We start from the raw sequence: 6,000 nt of genomic DNA on the forward strand, positions 1-6,000 counted from the left end.
CATCTAGACTAAGAGAAGCCGGCATTGCGGCTTCACAGCCGGAACCCTACTACGCATGCGTGAAGTGCGCTGCGCTTTGTGAATAGGCCAGCTGCGGGGGGAGAAGGGGGCCAAACTTCCGCCTCAGTTCACTGCGGCAAACTGAGCTGGAAGTGGGAGCCGGTACCTGTGACAACCAGAAACTCGCTCCTTCCTCCAAAAGGTGCCAAATGCAGCAGCGGAGGCAGACAAGCGGAGCTTCCCCATTAGAGTGGAGCTCTGCTTTAAGGTCATCACAGAGGACAAGGGGGCACTCTTTATGTCTCTAGGAAAAGAGATTTATTCTCCAAATAAGGAAAGGTTTCGTCACATAAAGAGCAGTGGAAATGTGGAATAAACTCCCTCAAGAAATGGTTCTGTCCAGCTCAGTAGATTGCTTTAAAACGGAGTTCCACCCAAAAGTGGAACATCCGCTTTAAGCACTCCTCGCCCCCTAACATGCCAGATTTGGCATGTCATTTTTTCGGGGGGAGTGTGTGTCCTCTTTAGTGGGACTTCCTGTCTCACTTCCTTCTTCCTGTCCTCGGCCGCCTAGGCGACTCCACCTCTCGCCCCTAGGCGGCATCTCCCTGCCAGTGATCTTCTGGGACACAAAAAAATTGGCTGCCCAATGGCTGAGCGCATTGCGTCTCACACATGCGCAGTGCATGCTCGGCCGTGAAGCCGCAAGCTGTCATGGCCGGGTGCCCACAGTAGATATGACAGCGTCGAGGAGGGGGAGAGGAGTGGGGCTCCATGCAGCCGAATCGATGGACCGTGGGACAAGTAAGTGTCTGTTTATTAAAAGTCAGCAGCTACGCTTTTTGTAGCTGCTGACTCTTAACTAAAAAACGGGTGGAACTCCGCTTTAAAAAAGGCTTGCACTCTTTCCTAAATGTACATTATATAACTAGATACTAACATTTATAGATAAAGTTGATCCGGGGAATATGTGCTTGCCTCTTGGGGGATCAGGAAGGAATTTATTCCCCTGCTAGAGCAAATTGGATTATGCTCTGCTGTTTTTTTTTGTCTTCCTCCGGATCAACTGTGGGTGTAGGATTGTGTATATGGGATTGTAACATTTTCGTTTCCCTTTTATTGGTTAAACTAGATGGACTTGTGTCTTTTTTCAACCAGACTACCCATATAATTATGTAACCATCTATGCTATCAGAATCGTGTTTAATTAAAGCGGAGTTCCACCTAAATGTAGAAGCTCCGCTCATCTGCTTTCCCCCTGCTGGCTGGTACTGCTGGTGGTCAGTTGAGGTGCAGGTACCACAGTGCATCAGTGTGAAAGGGGCCTTAGGCCCCTTTTCACACGATTGGTCTGATCAGATCCGCCTGTCTGTTTTTCAGGTGGATCCAATTAGACCCTTTATTCACCTCTATAAAGTGGCAGATGTAAACAGACTATCTCCAATCCGATCGACTTAAAAAAACAGAAGGGGATCTACTCCCTTCTGTCTGGGCGGATCAGATCAGAGGGCCCATAGAGTAGAGCGGGCTGTCTGTGTCTGCTCTGCACATGCCTGTCATATGCCCGCTCCGCTCATTGTGGCCTGCAACTGGTTACAAAGTCGCTAAAGTGGCCACACTCCTCAATATGTCACGAAAAAAAACGCTGATCACCGCCATTAGTAGTAAAAAAAAAAAAAAAATGTATAAAAATGCAATAAAACTATCCCCTATTTTGTAAACGCTATAAATTTTGCGCAAACCTCAATTGATAAACACTTATTGCGATTTTTTTTACCAAAAATAGGTAGAAGAATACGTATCGGCCTAAACTAAGGGGAAAAAAATGTTTTTATATATTTTTGGGGGATATTTATTATAGCAAAAAATATTTAATTTTTTTCAAAATTGTCGCTCTATTTTTGTTTATAGCGCAAAAAATAAAAACCACAGAGGTGATCAAATACCACCAAAAGAAAGCTCTATTTGTGGGAACAAATAGCCGCCCCCCCCCCCCCCCCCCCCACCTAGAGAAGGGGAGGGGAAACATGTAAATGTGTTGGAATGGCCTAGTCAAAACCCAGACCTCAATCCAATAGAAAATCTGTGGTCAGACTTAAAGATTGCTGTTCACAAGCGCAAACCATCAAACTTGAAGGAGCTGGAGCAGTTTTGCAAGGAGAAATGGGCAAAAATCCCAGTGGCAAGATGTGGCAAGCTCAAAGAGACTTATCCAAAGCGACTTGGAGCTGTGATAGCCGCAAAAGGTTATTGACTTTAGGGGGCTGAATAGTTCTGCACATTGACTTTTTCTGTTATTTTGTCCTATTTAATTAAATGATGCAAATCCTCAAACAATCCATGTTAATTCCAGGTTGTGTGGCAACAAAACACGAAAAATGCCAAGGGGGTGAATAATTTTGCAAGGCACTGTATACTACAGGTGTGGTGTGCTTTCAGAAGGTGCACCAAACCCACAGGAAATAATAGAAGTTTATGGCTAAGTGCAGAAATCCCACAGGAAAGCTGTAGGTACACTGCATACGGTGTGGGTAAACTGCAGCGGATCATTGTGAAGGCAGCCTTATTCTATTATGCCCAGGGTATTGCTTAACGTTGACCTGAAGATCTCTTCTTTTCTGAGGCTGGCACCACTCTGGAGACCGATAACTAGGATAAGAGGTGGAGTGCAGTTGGTACTGCAGCCAGCACAAAAGAGGAGACATCCTACATGGGACAGAAGCCAGCAGTAAAGAGGAGACACCAGCTTGCGTGGCTCTTGCTCCCTAATACAGCTCCAACTTTAAAGTAGTCCCTCTGCATTGCACTCGGTTTGATGCTCTGGAATGATGGGTCAGCAAGCCCAGACCGCGATCTACCAGTCACCAGTCTCCGATCTACTGGTTGTTGACTAGAGATGGGCTCGGGCGTGTTCAAAATCCCACATGCCCGATCCCGCCAGGAAGCTGACATTGCACATTGCTAATCACAGGCAGTGAGATATTTCCCGGTCCTCAGCTGCACAGATCAGGAAATATCTTACTGCCTGCGATTAGCGCTGTGCAGTATGCGCTTCCTGGCGGGATCGGGCATATGGGATTTTCAAACATGTCCCAGCCCATCTCTATTGCTGACCCCCATCCTAAACTGTGTAGGTTTAGGGGATATTCACTGTACCTACTGGTAAGCCTTATTACAGGCTAACCTGTAAATACAAAAAAAGGGGGGTTTACTTCCACTTTAAGCTAAAAAAAAAAAACAACCCACTATTGCGCAACCCACCCCATTTCTAAACACTTTAAAGGGTCACTAAAAGAAAAAAAAGATTTTGCTGAAATGACTGTTTACAGGGTATAGAGACATAAAAGTTAACCGATTCCTTTTAAAAATGATTAAAAATAGATTAAATTCAATCATATAATGTGCCTCTAGTTTCACTTTCGATTTTAAACTGGTTTCATGTTTCTGTGAAGTAAAGAGACCCACAGAACAAAAACAAACAAATCCAGGGCAGTGTTTTGTTTTTAAAATGAATCTGATTGGTTCTGAGGAGTTTTAGACACACAGTAATGACAGCTTAGACCACCATGAAAAGCTCACAGTATGATGGTTATAAGGAAACCGACAACCAGGAAGTGTGGAGATCAGAGCAGTTTTACAGCAACATCAAAGCAAAAACGAACAATAAGGACATGAAACCAGTACTGCAGTAAGGTAAAGGAAGCTATTTAGCTAAAAAAAAAAAAAAAAAAATGTCCTTTAGTGATCCTTTAACTGCTTCCTCTCACCACTCCAGTGCCATCACAGCTGCAGTCCTATTCTCCCGTTCCTGGTCTCACATGGGCTCCTGCTGCTGTAAGTCAAACTCCTGAGAAGAGGGAGTGGCTTACCGGTGCTGTGTGTGTCTATGGAGACACACAGCTTAGCTCAGGAGCAGACCTGCATGAATGACCCCTTACTAGCCAATTGCTTAAAGTGTAGTTCCACCCATAAATATAACATTACATCAGTAGTTTTAAAAAAATGTCATTAGTCCTTTAAGAATTTTTTTTTTTTTTTAGATGCCTTCAAAGTGTTGTTGCTAGGCAGAATAGTTAATCTTCCCTCTTCCTGCACCTAGGTGCCTAACCTACACCGCACAGACTCCTCGGAATGTAGTGGGTGTAACTTTCCAGGAGTCTGTGCACTCCCCAGTCTCGAAGAATCATGTGACTTGGACAGTACAGGTGCTGAAACCTGATCTGAAACCTATTACACTGCTTGTGCAGCACTGAGCATGTGCGAGATCTGCAAGGCTGAAATCCAGGAAGTCATACAGTCTGGCTTCATGATGCCCACACTTAAGATGGCCCCAGTCAATTTCTATTTTATAAAGTGTCTAAATGCTGTAACAACCTAACAAAACGGACCTTAGTTTACAGACTAACTTTACTGTGTATTACAGGGGTATTTATATTTAAAAAGTGAAATTTTGGCCGGAACTCCGCTTTAAGTAGTAGAACTAAAGGCAAACCCTCCCCCCCCCCCCCCCCCCCATTTTGGATAACCTGAAAGGAGGGTTATAAACCGCCCCCCCCCCCCCCCCATCCCATCAGAACTTTACTTCCTGTCCCATAGCTAAAACAAATAGTGAGAGAACCCCCCACCCCAAAAAAAAACAAAAAACATTTAAGGTATTCTGTTGTGTCCCCATTCCTTGATTACTGTTCTGGGGACAAAGCAACATGTGCAATTTTCTTTAACTTTGATGATAATGGTAAACAGGACAAATAGGAGTGTGAATCTCTCTAACGGGGACAGCAACAAAGACTAACAGGTGTTTTAATTCACCTCCACATTCTATCCAAAAACGGGGGAAAAAATGTTGCCTTTAGGCCCCTTTCACACTTGTATAACTTGTCCTATGACCGCAAAGTCGCATGACAAGTCGTACTCCATGATTTCCACTGAGTACCCTTCATATCTGTGCAACTTCAAAGTAGTCGCTGCACTACTTTGGTCCCACTTTGATGCAACTTGAGGTCCATAGACCTCAAGATTACACCGGCATTGCTTCAAGTTGCGGCAAATGTGCCAGGGACCTAAAGGCTAGGTTTCCACTATTGCAACCCCAAAGTCCTGCGATTCTGATGAGACTTGAAGCAATGCCTGTGTATTCTTGAGGTCTATGGACCTCAAGTCGCATCAAAGTGGGACCAAAGTAGTGCAGGTACTACTTTGAAGTTGTACAGATATGAACAGTACTCATTGGAAGTCATGGGGTATGACTTGTCACGCGACTTTGCAGTCACAATCTGCATGACAAGTCGCACAAGTGTAAACCGAGCCTTAGTTACACCTTCAATCATAATGACATTGCCCATGGCCAAACCTGTTGTATAGGATCTCATGGAAACCAGTTTGAGATATTATTATGGCCTTTTCTTTCCACAACTCTGCACACCCCGGAAGCACTACAAGCACCAGCACGCCCTAACAGGTTTTACGTGACAAGCAACACTGGCGACTCATTCAGCACTCGGCTATGAAAGCCACAGGTTACCCTGTCTACATGTAAACAAACGAACGTACTTCAGAAGATAAGAAATATAATGAGAACACGTACGCACGCCCCTCACATACTCCGCTACAACATGGACGAGTCCTCTCGGTTTCTATACCGGAACCGGCGTCCTCGGTGCACGTCTGGAGATCGGTGATTGGCCGATCACTTCCGCGATGCTTAATTCCTAGCTTGTTCTGTCAGTTACCGATCTGCACCTACAGCGACACCTAGCGGGCCCCAAAATATGCACAGCCGTGCGAGCCGCTCAGGATCTGCCGCATAGAATATCTTGGAGACAGTGCCAAGCTCCTCCACAGATGGCCAACCAAAAGGACTCGGTTTGTTCAAATAACTAAAGAAACAAGGAAAAGGCTATTTTGGCTAAATACTGCCTATATGATCATATCTCCCAACTTTCTGATATACAAAAAGTAACACATATTAGCATGAAGGGTAAGGCAAAATACATACCAATA

General features: G+C 44.7%; 1 protein-coding gene across 3 annotated transcripts in view; it reads right to left on the reverse strand.

Annotated features, from left to right (window-relative positions):
• Positions 1–5,751, reverse strand: part of LOC120927166 (cytochrome b561 domain-containing protein 1) — an 81,054-nt gene extending 75,303 nt beyond the window's left edge. The window contains exon 1 of one of the 3 annotated variants that reach the window (XM_040337648.1): positions 5,602–5,751. The gene's annotated coding sequence lies outside the window, so the exon portion shown is untranslated. Of the gene's footprint in view, positions 1–5,550 lie in introns of all 3 variants that reach the window. The other 2 variants (XM_040337647.1, XM_040337646.1) reach the window with 2 other exon arrangements.
• Between the last annotated feature and the right edge of the window lie 249 nt (positions 5,752–6,000).

This window comes from Rana temporaria, chromosome 2 (assembly GCF_905171775.1).
Source record: "Rana temporaria chromosome 2, aRanTem1.1, whole genome shotgun sequence".
In the NCBI taxonomy this organism is placed as follows: domain Eukaryota; kingdom Metazoa; phylum Chordata; class Amphibia; order Anura; family Ranidae; genus Rana; species Rana temporaria.